Here is a 13,927-nt window from a genome sequence, read left to right as displayed (position 1 = left end):
ATTAACAATTACCAAGAGATGGAAACAGCCAAAATGTCCATCAACAGACAGTTGACTAAACAAACTGTGACATTTACATAAGATGAAATATTATGCAGCTGTAAGACAGAATAAAGTTATGAAGTATGTAACAACATGCATGGACCTTAAGGGCATTATGCTGAGTGTGATTAGCCGGAAACAAAAGGACAAATACTGTATGGTCTCACTGATATGAACTGACATTAGTGAATAAACTTGGAATATTTCCTTGGTAACAGAGACCATCAGGAGATAGAAATAGGGTAAGATATTGGGTAATTGGAGCTGAAGGGATACAGATTGTGCAACAGGACTGAATATAAAAACTCAGAAATGGACAGCACAATACTACCTAACTGTAATGTAATTATGTTAAAACACTGAATGAAGCTTCATGTGAGAATGATAGAGGGAGGAGGGCTGGGGACATAAATGAAATCAGAAAGAAAGATAGATGGTAAATATCGAGATGGTATAATCTAGGAATGCCTAGAGTGTATAATAATAGTGAAATATATAATGTACAAATTTTAAAAATGTTCTTGCATGAGGAAGAACAAAGGAATGTCATTTTGCAAGGTGCTGAAAATAGATGATAATTAATACTTTAAAATGTCACCTTATGTGGGAGACTAAGGCAAAAAATGTTTATTTGTTACAAAATTTAGATTTTTACTAGAGCACTTCCTAATATAACTCATGTAGATAGTTTGATTGAATGTCTTAAGTACTTGGAATCCCAGGTAGGACATGAGATTTTGTTGGTTTGTCCAGAAGGATGCCCCGATGAATCCCAGAGTGATTTGATCAGTGAATGGAAAAGTATTTGCAAGCCCCCTTTGGGGAATGGTGAGAGTGGGGAGAAATTCAACTTCCCCAAGTTGAATTCTTGATATTCTCACAAGCAGTGTGGACAACCAAAGCTACAGGCTGAGCCCCCAGTCTTGGGGCTTGTTCATATGAAACTTAACCCCACAAAGGATAGGTCAAATCTACTTAAAATTTAGGCCTAAGAGTCACCCCCAAGAGAGCCTCTTTTGTTGCTCAGATGTGGCCTCTCTCTCCAGCCAACATGACGAGCAGTCTCACCACCCTCCCCATCTCTGCGTGGGACATGACTCCCAGGGGTGTGGATCTTCCTGGCAATGTGGGACAAAGATCCTGGAATGAGCTGAGACTCAGCATCAAGGGACTGAGAAAAACCCTAGAATGAGCTGAGAATTAACATCAAGGGATTGAGAGAACCTTCTCGACCAAAGGGGGAAGAGTGAAATGAGACTAAGTGTCAATGGCTGAGAGATTCCAAACAGAGTTGAGAGGTTATCCTGGAGGTTATTCTTATGCATTAAGTAGATATCACCTTGTTGTTCAAGATTTAGTGGAGAGGCTGGAGGGAACTGCCTGAAAATGTAGCGCTGTGTTCCAGTAGCCATGTTTCTTGATGATGATTGAACAATGATATAACTTTCACAATGAGACTCTGTGAATGTGAAAACCTTGTGTCTGATGCTCCTTTTAGCTACTATATCAACAGAAGAGTAGAACATATGGAATAAAAATAAATAATAGGGGGAACAAATGTTAAAATAAATTTAGTTTGAAATGCTAGTGGTAAATGAAAGCGAGGGGTAAGGGATATGGTATGTATAATCTTTTTTTTCTCTGTTATCATTTTATTTCTTTTTCTGTTGTCTTTTAATTTCTTTTTCTAAATCAATGCAAATGTTCTAAGAAATGATGATATGCAGCTATGTGATGATATTAAGAATTACAGATTGTATATGTAGAATGGAATGATATCTTAATGTTTTGTTTGTTAATTTTTTTATTAATTAATAAAAAAGTTAAAAAAATAAAAAATAAAATTTAAAAAAAATGCAATGAACAGTGATTAGACCACACACCCTCTAATTTTGGAGGACTCTGTCCTTAGAGCTTATCCTGGCACCATCAAACTGCACCAGGAGTCCAGGCTCCTGTCCCCACTGACACCTACCATACAGTGGGGAATGGGGAATGGTAGCTAATACATGAAGGACAAAATTCCCATTATTTACTTCAATTTACTAGCATCTTTGTTCTGGTTTGCTAGCTGCTGGAATGCAATATACCAGAAACAGAATGGCTTTCAAAAGGGGGAATTTAATGAGTTGCTAGTTTACAGTTCTAAGACCAAGCAAATGTCCCAATTAAAACAAGTCTATAGAGATGTCCGATCTAAGGCATCCAGGGAAAGATACCTTGGTTCAAGAAGGCCGATGAAGTTCAAGGTTTCTCTCTCAAGTGAGAAGGCACATGGTGAATACAGGTACATTTTCTCTCTCATCTGGAAAGACACATGGTGAATACAGTCAGGGTTCCTAAAGAAAAAAAAAGAGATTCCATGGAACAAAATATGGGAAACATTTATATTAATGAAAAAGCATCAAATTTGAAAAAGACCTTGGCTTACCTCTACCCACTCTTTGCCTTTCAGCAATATGACTCTAAACAAACAATTTAATTGCTTTGAACCTTCATTTTCATCTCTGATGTGGAAATTAGCTTTATCCTTAGCACAGTATCTCAACATAGAAACTAATAGCTACAGAGCATCTTGAAGTGACTTGTAAAGACTTTATAGTGACCTCTTAGAAATCTTTTAACCAAACTAAGAGTTGCAAGAAATACCCTCAGGGATTAAGTTGAAAAAATTCAATTCTGGACAAATTATGTCTTAGAAGATTTTATTTCTTATCTAAATGCTTTCTCATGGTCCTTATTCTATTTATCATTACCAAATGCTATCTATTGTCAAGTACAAAATTAAAGGGATACCTTGCCCCTGGGGCGAGAACTGAGCCAAACGTTCCAACATCATCCCACCATTTAACTATTTCCTGCCACACACATGGATGTGGCCACAATGAAAAGCTCATGAGGAATAAAGTGCATTAGAGATTGAAACATAAGGTAAAATAACTTTACTAATATTTTCAGTTCCAAAGTACTCCCATTCAACTGAGGAATAACATTTCAAATGGAAAGCAAATTGAATGTAGTTTTATTCCTGAAGATAATACACTATCATCCAGAGGAACATCATTTTTAACTGGGGTTTACACCAAGTTTGTCTTTTGTCCTATCATCAAGAAAGAGACTACAAATACTTATGTGGGAAAACAATTTTGTGTACATCACAAGACTAGAAACTTCATTTGCATGATGAATTATTTTTTAAATTGAAAATCTGTAATTTTTAATACTAAAATAGAAAAGGAAATACCTGCAGATCATATATTGGTGACCAACTAAAGAATGACAGCAAGAAAAAAAAGCAAGCTTAGGATATACAGTTGGATTATTTTAAGTCCATTACATTAATTTTGCAGCTTCAAATTTGCAAACTTCAATGCTGCAAACTAGATATCTTTTTTTGTAAAAAAGTATAGATGGATTACACTAAACATTCATCAGCAAGAAAGTAAAGAAGGCACAAAGGCCAAAATGTCATCCAAATCTGAAGTTACATAGCACTGATACCAGCTTTCATCCTAAGGTTATCTGATGAAAACTTACCTTCTGTTTTGGTGACCTTTTTGGAGGTGATTCTCCACGAGTCTATCATTTTCCTGCATGTCTTGAAAGAAAAAAGCATAAACTGGTATTTGTTTTGAACTATCTTTACAAGAATATTTGTTTAGGGAATAGCCTAGAAAGATGGAGTTAGTGCCACCCTACAGAGCAAGGGCAGGTAAACTTATCATCTAGTGTGATAAGATAATGCCTCCCTCCCAAGCAAAGAACCGACATTCCTATAAGTGCCCATTATAAAAAGACTGAAGTTCCCTAAACACAGGGTTCCTCTCCTGTAATGCAACCCATTGCACATGCGGGTGTCATCTGGTTCTCTTTACAATAGTCTACAATCTCAAGAGGAATTGGGGCTCAAGGAACCAGTGCAAAATGCTGATACTCCGAATACTGCTACTGCTATAAACTGTTCTTCATCCCTGAATCAGGAGCCTCATGTCCTCTACCAGAATCCATGAAACTTGATAACTTGAATGTAAGGGTAAAAATAAAAATCTCAGGCCATTCACATTTCTTGACATTGGCTACATGGAAATAGAGCAGAGAGAAATGACTAGGAGATACCTAAGACAGAGAGGTTGGGATGCCAAAAGACTACAACCTTCTAGAAATAAGCCCACTGTCCAGAAAGGGGTGTCAAGGAAATTTGACATTGGGTAGAAGGGAAGAATTGTCAAAAAATTCATAAGCATAAGCTCACCCTCATGTGGATTTATAGCCCACTTTTACCTACTCGTGTGGTTCAAAAAAAAAATCTTGTGGAGAATTTACTTTGAAGATCACAGGCAGTTGGTAATGCCCACTATTTGATAAGCAGAAGTCATCATAAATCCTCTGTAGATGAAGGCAGTGCAATGGTGGCTCAGTGGAAGAGTCCTTGCCTGCCATGCTAGAGATGCAGGTTTGATTCCCGGAGCCTGCCCATGCCAAAAAAAGAATCCTCTGTAGAGGAATAAAATATCAACCCAGCCCACAAAGAATCCCAACTTAGCTCCAAAATCACAAAACACACTAGAAAACAAGATACCATGAGGAAGAATGAGTAGAAACAAAAGACAGAAAAATCAGATTTCAAAAATGATTTTCACATATGATTCCACAAAGATTTCAGATATGGCAATCATCTTGAAAGAGTAAATAAGTGCAATATGTTCGAACAAATCAAAGAAAAGCTTGAGAATAAGAATGAAGAAATCATTTTAAAAATTCGAGCACTTTGGGAGAGGACTAGATGAAACAAATAGAAATTAAGAAAAAGTTCAAAGTAAAAACAATTCAAGGTAAAACAACACATTAAACAATGCTGGAGATAATTACTGATTGGAAGACAGATCTGAAGAAGTCCAGAGATGAGAGGACAAGAGAAGGAAAACATTAAAAAGTGCTCAAGGGACAATGGAGGATAACGTGATAAAATCTAATGTGTTTCTTATTTTCAGAAAGATAATAGAGGGAATGGGGCAGAAACAACTTTCAAAGATATAATAGCTGAGAATTTTCCAGAACTGTTGAAAGATGCCAGTTTTCAGATACAGAGAGCCCAATAAATCACAAGCTTGATGAATATAAAGAAATATACTCCTAGACACACCATCGTGATAATTAAAAATACAAAAGATAAAAAGTTTTCTTCGAATCAGCCAGAGAGAAAAATCATTATCTAAAAATTAAGAACAGTTAGGCTCATAGCGGTTGCTTTTCAAAAAGCCACAAACATCACCAGACAACATAACGATTTCTCCAATGTGCTAAAATAAGATAACACTCAATCTCGAATTCTATATCCAATGAATTATCTTTTTAGAACAAGGGCAGAAAAGACCGAATTTTTCCAGAGTTACCAAAAGCAAAACAAAAGCAGGTTTATCTTTTGCCCTCTAGTCTTCACTAACAGAAATTCTAAATTACTTATTTCAGGCAGAAGCAAAATTATGGAAGTGGGGAGATATGACAGAATGGTCTTTTAAAAAAAAAGAGTTTATTAAATAAGTGGGAAGAGCTAAGTCAGTGGTTCTTAACCAGGGCAATTTTTACCCCCTCGGGGAACATGTGACAATGTCTGCAACAGTTTTGTTCGTGGCTACTGGGGAACGGTGGTGCTCCTGGCACCTAGTGGGGACATGACAGGGATGCTGCCTCCAGGGCACAGGACAGCCCTCCCCCTCCACCAGAAAGAATTAGTTGCACAGAGTGTCGGTAATGTCAGGTTTGAGAAGCCCTAATCTAATTAACATTAAGAGGGTACAACAAGGATAACAGTGTACACCCATTCACGTGGGGTTAGCACTAAGTACACCTCTACAATAGGGAGAATGGTAAGTTCAGTGGAAGTGTTATAACATGTATCTTTAATTTAGGAAGAAGGAAAAGACACTGATTATCAAGGGAATTTAACAAATCCATCATTGTATGGCATAATTCATAACCGTCAAAAGATGGGAGCCACCCAACTGTCCATCAATGGATGAATAGATGAACAAAATGTGGTGTATATGCACCATGGAATAGTATTCAACTGTCTAACAGAATGAAGTTCTGACACATGCAACAACATGGATTAACCTTGAAGACATCATGTTGAGTGAAATAAGCCAGACATGAAAAGACAAATAGTGTATGATCCCAATAGTATAAATTAATTAGAATAAGCAAACTCACAGAGTCATAATCTAGAATATAGGTTACCAGGTGATGGCATGACTGTATGGAATACAGAGTTAACACTAAAAATGCATAGATCTCCTATTTGGGATGATGACAACGTTTGGGTAATGGATGGTGGTGAAGGCAGCACAACACTGTGAATATAACTAACAGCAATGAATTCGATATTTGAATGTGATTAAAAAAAGAAATTTTAGGTTTTCTACATGTTAATAGAATAAAAAATGTTTAAGAAGTCCATGGAACTGTATAGCCATGGACTAAACTTAATAGTATAATTTTCTTTCCAATATTTTCAGATTATTTAATATTATTTAAGATGATGTGTTTTTCTACTTGGATAATCCAAAAGAATTTCCAGGTAATTATAAGAATTAACAAGAAAGTTTAGGAAGTTTTCTGGATATAAAGTCAAAATCAATAGCACTGGAATGCTGTAATTTTTACATAATTTTTCCATAAGCCTACAACTTCTCTAATTAAAAAAATTAAATTAAAAAAACATTCAGAGAGTGAAAAATAAAACAGGACTTAAACCTCCAACTTCTCTAATTAATAAATGAAACAAAACTTAGTAGCTAAAAAAATAAATAAAACAATACTAAGCAGTATAGATTAGTAAATAGGAAGTCCATGGGGAAAAAATGTGGAAATATTAAACTTCCCTACCTGGGGAATTCCTAATATTCTCGCAAGCATTGGAGACTACCAATTTAACACACTGATCTCTCAGGCCTGGGGCTTGCACTTATGAAATTTACTCCTGCAAAGGAGAAGATGAAGCTACTTATAATTATGCATAAAAGTCACCCCCAGGGAACCTCCTTTGTAGCTCCGATGTGGCCTCTCTCTCAAAGCCAACTCTTCAGATAAACTCATTGCCTTCCCTCTTACACGGACATTTATACCCTCAGGGATGAACCTGGCCCTGGCATTGTGGGATTTGGAAAGACTTCTTGACCAAAAGAGAGAAGAGAAGTGAAACAAAATAAAGTTTCAATGGCTAAGAGATTTCAAATAGTTTTGAGAAGTCATTCTGGAGGTTATTCTTAGACATTATACAGATATCCCTTTTTATTTTTTATTGTATTAGAATACTAGAAGGAAATACCTGAAACTGTTGAACTGTAATCCAGTAGCCTTGATTCTTGAAAATAACTGTATAAATTTAACTTTTACTGTGTGATACATGTGATTGTGAAAACCTTATGACTGACATTCCCTTTATCCAGCGTATGGAGAGATGAGTAAGAAAATAAAACAAAAAACCAAATCCATAATAGGAGGATGAGTGGTATGGGATGTTTTCGGTGTTCTTTTTAATTTTATTTTTATTCTTATTTTTATTTCTTGAGGAGTAATGAAAATGTTCAAAAATTGTGAGGAACGCACAATTATAGATAATACTGTGAACCATTGACTGTACGCTTTGGTAGAGTATATGGTACATGAATATATTTCAACAAAATTGCATTAAAAAACAAATAAATAGGATTTCTGGGAAGATGGCCAAATAGAGTAGCTTGAGATTAGCCCTGCTCCACAGAAAAGTTAGAGAAGGAACAGGAAGGTGACAGGTGGCGATTCAGGAGTGCAGCTGACCTGGGAGAGCCTTCTGCATCATGTGCAGCAGCCCTGGTTGCAGAGGCTGAGGAACTGAGAAAGCAGGAGCCTGGCTCAGAGGCACGGAGTCCGTGGGAGTGCACAGATGGGAACACGGAACTAGGAAGTAAGCCAGGCCGCATTCTTTGGACATGCTATCCTCACCAGTGCAGTCCCATGACCAGCAACTCACCCCACATCCCATTCACCCAAACCCGGTCACCTGCTCCCATTCCCCATACTCCAGGTGCCCCCACCCCACCAGCCCCCAGTGCACGTAACTGCCCCCCAACCCCCACCCCAAGTGCAGCCCAACCCACCTCTCCTGCACCCCTCCTGAGCACTACCTCCCCCTCCCTGTTTCCTGCAGACTGTTGCCAGCACATGAAGGCTACAGGTATTAACCTCCATACCCAGGCTACCCCTGCCCCCCAACCATAGTGTTGTACAGCTTCACCTCACCACCCCACCTCCCAGTCTCTGCACATCAGTTTATGGCACTTCCAGACCCATGCATACATGGGCCACCAATCACATCACTCAGCTCTGGGAACCACACTTCACAGCAGTCTTAGAACTGTGCATGAGAACACCCTCAGCCACACTTCCCATCTCTGAAAAAGTGCTGACCAGAGCAGGTCACGTCTGCCCCCAATCCACAAAGGCATAATGCCAACCTACTGCCACAGCTTGACACATGCACACAAAAGGCCCCATGCCTTAGACCAGCGCACACCAGGGTTATGCCCCCCAGACTGGTGCACCTGCACAGCTACATTCTCCCTGGCTGTTGGGCACCCACGTTCACAAGCATCAGCATAACATCTCCAACCTGTACCTATACTTGCCCTGAAACAAATCACTACACTGAGTGAGCCACCCCATACCCTGCTCCCTGCTGTACAACCATCCTGCAAACACAAGACCTTAGACTAGTGAAAGAAATAAACTTCCAAAGTAAATCAATCAAGATATTTACGTGCCACGAAGACAGCAGAAGATCACTAAGCATATCACAATGCAGACAGATATAGCCCTGCCTAATGACCCAATTAAAACATCAGAGGAGACACAGATGTTGGAACAACTAATCAGACATGTTCATACAGCTCTACTTAATAAAATAAGTGGGATAGCAAATGACATAAAGGAGATCAAGAAGACAGTAGAAGAACACAAAGAGGAATTTGAAGGAATAAATAGAAAAATAGCAGATATCACAGAGATTAAAGACTCCATTGACCAAATAGAAAACATACCAGAGGCACACAACATCAGATTTGAAGAGAGAGAAGAAAGAATAAGTGATATAGAGGACAAGATAATTGACTTTGAAGACTCAAAACAGCAAATGGCAAAGAAATGGAAAAGATTGAATTGTATCTCAGGGAAATGATAGACAAAACAAAGCATGCAAACATAAGAGTAATTGGGGTCCCAGAAGAAGAAGTGAGGAGTAAAGGGTTAGGTAGAGTAGTTGAGGGTATAATGGGGGAAAACTTCCCAACCCTCCTAAAGAACATAAATATACAAGTCAAAGAAACCCAAAGAACTGCAAACAAAATAAATCCAAATAGGTTTACCCCAAGACACATACTAATCAGTCTATCAAATGTTGAAGAAAACAGAAAATCCTGAAAGTGTCAAGAGAAAAACAATCTACTACATACAAGGGAAACCAAATAAGACTGAGTTTAGACACTCAACTAGCACTCTGGAGGTGAGATGGTGATAGTATGATATATTCGAGATCTTTAAAGAGAAAGACATCCAGCCAATAATTCTCTACCCAGCCAAACTGTCCTTTAAAATTGAGGGAAAGATTAAAGTTTTCACAGACAAAGAAGTCCAGAAAGAATTTGTCAACAAGAGACTGGTGCTACAAGAAATACTCAAAGAATTTCTGCTGGCTGAAAAAAAAAAAAAAGACAGGAGAGGGAAGTCTGGAGGAGGGTGCAGAACTGAAGAGTATAATTAAGGGTAATTTAAAGAATACAAAGAGAAAGAGGGAAAAGAATATATAATCTGACAAATAAAAGAAAAAAGCCAAGATGGTGGATTCAAGAAATGCCTTTTCAGTAATAACTTTGAATGTTAACGGACTAAACTTACCAATTAAAAGATACAGATTGACAGAATGGATTAAGAAACATAATCCAGCTATATACTGCTTACGAGAGACTAATTTTAGACACAAGAATATAAATAGATTGAAAGTGAAAAGATGGAAAAAGTTTTCCACGCAAGTTGTAACCAAAAGAAAGCAGGAGTAGCTATACTAATACCAGACAAAATAGACATTAAGTGTAAAGACAGCATAAGAGACAAAGAAGGACACTATGTACTAATTGAAAGGTTAATTCGCCAAGAATATATAACAATCATAAATGTTTATGCTCCCAATCAAAGAGCTCCAAAGTACATGGGAAAGACTTAGGCAAAACTGAAGAGAGTGATAAATGTTTCAACAATAATAGTAGGAGACTTCAATACACCACTCTGCTCTATAGATAGAACAAACAGAACAGAAGATCAAAAAGAAGTTAAATAACTTGATAAATGAATTAGACCTAACAAACATGTATAGATCATTGCACCCCAAAGCACAAGGATACACATTCTTCTCTAGTGCTCATGGAACATTCTCCAGGATAGATCTTATACTGGGGCACAAAACAGGTCTTTATAAATTTTAAAACACTGAAATTATTCAAAGCACTTTCTCTGATCACAATGGGATGAAGCTGGATCTCAAAAACCACCAAAGAATGAGAACATTCAAAAATTTATGGAGATTAAATAACACTCTTGAACAACCAGTGGGCCAAAGAACAAATTGCTAGAGAAATCAGTAACTATCTGGAGATTAATGAAAATCAGAATACAATTTATCAGAATTTATGGGATGCAGCAAAGACTGTGCTGAGAGGAAACTTATTGCCCTAAATGCCTATATTAAAAAACAAGAAAGAACAAAAAATAGAGGACTTAATGGCAAACCAGAAGGAACTTCAGAAAGAACAACAAACTAACACAAAAGCAAATAGGAGAAGAGAAATAACAAAGATTAAAGCAGAGGTAAATGGGAGAACAAAAGAACAATAGAAAGAATCAATAAAACAAAATGTTCATTCTTTGAGAAAATCAATAAAATTGATGGGCCACTAGCAAAACTGACCAAGAAAAAAAGAAGATACAAATAAACAAAATCAGAAATGAAAAGGGATGTGTTATCACAGATTGTGAGTAATAAAATAAATCATAAGAGGATACTATGAATACATATACCAACAAGTTAGACAACTTAGATGAAATGTATAAATTCCTGGAGACACACAAATAAGCTACACTGACTCAAGAAAAAGATAGAAGATCTCAACAAACCAATCACGAGTAAAGAGATTCAATCAGTCATCAAAATTCTTCCTACAAAGAAAAGCCCAGGGTCAGATGGCTTCACAGGGGAATTTTATCAAACATTCCAGAAAGAATTAACACCAATCCTGCTCAAACTTTTCCCTAAAACTGAGGAAAAAGGAACTCTCCCTAGCTCATTTTATGAAACTAATATCATTTTAATAGCAAAACTGGGTAAAGATACTATAAGAAAGGAGAACTACAGACCAATCTCCCTAATGAACATAGATGCAAAAATTCTCAATAAAATATTAACAGATTGAATCCAACAAGACGTTAAAAGAATTATATACCATGACCAAATGGGGTTTATAACAGGAATGCAAGGATGGTTTAACACAAGAAAATCAATTAATGTAATACAGCAAATTAACAAATCAAAAGGGAAAAATCACTTGATCATCTTGATTGGTGCTGAAAAAGCAGTTGACATAATTCAGCACCCTTTTCTGATAAAAATATTCCAAAAGATAGGAATCAAAGGTAACCACCTCAGTATGATAAAGGGAATATATGAAAATTCAATAGCCAGCATTGTACTCAATGGAGAGAGGCTGAAAGGTTCCCCCCTAAGATCAGGAACAAGACAAGGATGCCCACTGTTACCACTATTATTAAACATTGTGCTAGAAGTTCTAGCTAGAGTAATCAGGCAGGACAAAGAAATAAAAAGCATCCTACCTGGAAAGGAAGAAGTAAAACTCTCATTATTTGCAGATGATATGACACTATACTTGGAAGATCCTGAGAAATCTACAAGAAAGTTACTTGAGCTAATAAATAAATTCAGCAAAGTGGCAGGATATAACATTAATGTGCAAAAATCAGTAACATTTCTATACAAAAGCAATGACCTAGCTGAGGAGTCAGTTAAGGGAAAAACTCCATTCAAAAGAGCAGCTAAAAGATCAAGTACTTAGGAATGAACTTACCTAGGGACGTAAAGGACTTTACACAGAAAACTACATAACACTGCTAAAAGAAATCAAAGGAGATCTAAATAGGAGGAGAGACATTCCCTGCTCATGGATAGGAAGGCTAAATATAGTTAAGATGTCAATTCTCTCCAAATTGATCTACAGATTCAACACAGTAGCAATCAAAATTCCAACAACCTACTTTGAAGATTTGGAAAAACTAATTACCAAATTCATCTGGAAGGGAAAGAGACCTGGAATGGCTAAAAGCATCCTAATGAAGAAGAACAAAGTGGGAGGATTAACTCTCCTTAACTTTAAAAGCTATTATAAAACCACAGTGGTCAAAACAGTATGGTACTGGCACAAAGATAGAAGCACTGACCAATGGAATTGAATCGAGAGTGCAGAAATAGACCACTAAATCTACAGTCAATTGATTTTTGACAAGGCCCCCAAACCCTCTGAACTGGAATAAAATAGTCTTTTCAATAATTGGGCATGGGAGAACTGGATATCAAGAGCCAAAAGAAAGAAAGAGGGCCCCTATCTTACACCCTACACAAAAATGAACTCAAAGTAGATCAAACACCTAAATATAAGAACTAGTACCATAAAGCTTCTAGAAGAAACATCTTCAAGACCTAGTAATAGGAGGTAGCTTCCTAAACTTTACACCTAAAGCACAGGCAACAAAAGAAAAAATAGATAAATGGTACTCCTCAAAATCAAATGCTTCTGCACTTCAAAAGACTTTGTCAAAAGGTGAAGAGGCAACCAACTCAATGGGAGAAAATATTTGGAAATCAAATATCAGACAAAGGTTTAATTTCCTGTATATTCAAAGAAACCACACAAGTCAACAACAAAAGAACAAACAACCCAATTATAAAATGGGCTAAAGATACGAATAGGCATTTTTCTGAAGAGCAAATATAGATGGCTCAAAAACACATGAAAAGATGCTCATTTTCACTGGCTACATGGGAAAATTCAGATCAAGACTACAATGAGATACCACCTCACACCTATAAGAATGGCTGCTATTAAACAAACAGGAAACTATGAATGTTGGAGAGAATGTGGAGAAACTGGGACACCTACGAACTGGTGGCAGGGATGTATAATGGTGCAGCCACTATGGAAGACTGTTTGGCAGTTCCTTAGGAAGCTGAATATTGAGTTGCCCTATGACCCAGCAATAGCACTACTTGGTATATACTGAGAAGAGTTGAAAGCAATGATACAAACAGACATTTGCACATTGGTGACCATAGCAGCATTATTCACAATCACCAAAAGATGGAAACAAACCAAATACCCATCTGTAGACAAGTGGATCAACAAAACGTGGTATATACATATGATAGAATAGTATGCAGTAGTAAGACAAAATGATGTCCTGAAGCACATGACAAGCTGGATGAGCCTTGAGAACCTAATGCTGAATGAAGTTAGCCAGACACAAAGGGACAGATACTGTATGACTCCATTTTTATGACCATGTTAAAGGTAGGATCAGAGGCTTATGATACAGAATATAGGGGGCTTAGAGATACATAGAAGCTAGAGATGGGTGAACTGTTAGCTAATGAAGTTTAACTCCAATATAAGGGAATAGATAGGAGTGAAGGGGATTCTCTAGTGGGTCTAGAAGTAATATTACCGTATTGAAGATGAACAAGATTGAAAGGGGTTGTATAAACCTACATGTCCTACTGATTAACACTAGA

Source organism: Tamandua tetradactyla, chromosome 12 (assembly GCF_023851605.1).
Source record: "Tamandua tetradactyla isolate mTamTet1 chromosome 12, mTamTet1.pri, whole genome shotgun sequence".
Lineage (NCBI taxonomy): Eukaryota > Metazoa > Chordata > Mammalia > Pilosa > Myrmecophagidae > Tamandua > Tamandua tetradactyla.
Note: the sequence above shows the minus strand (reverse complement) of the source record.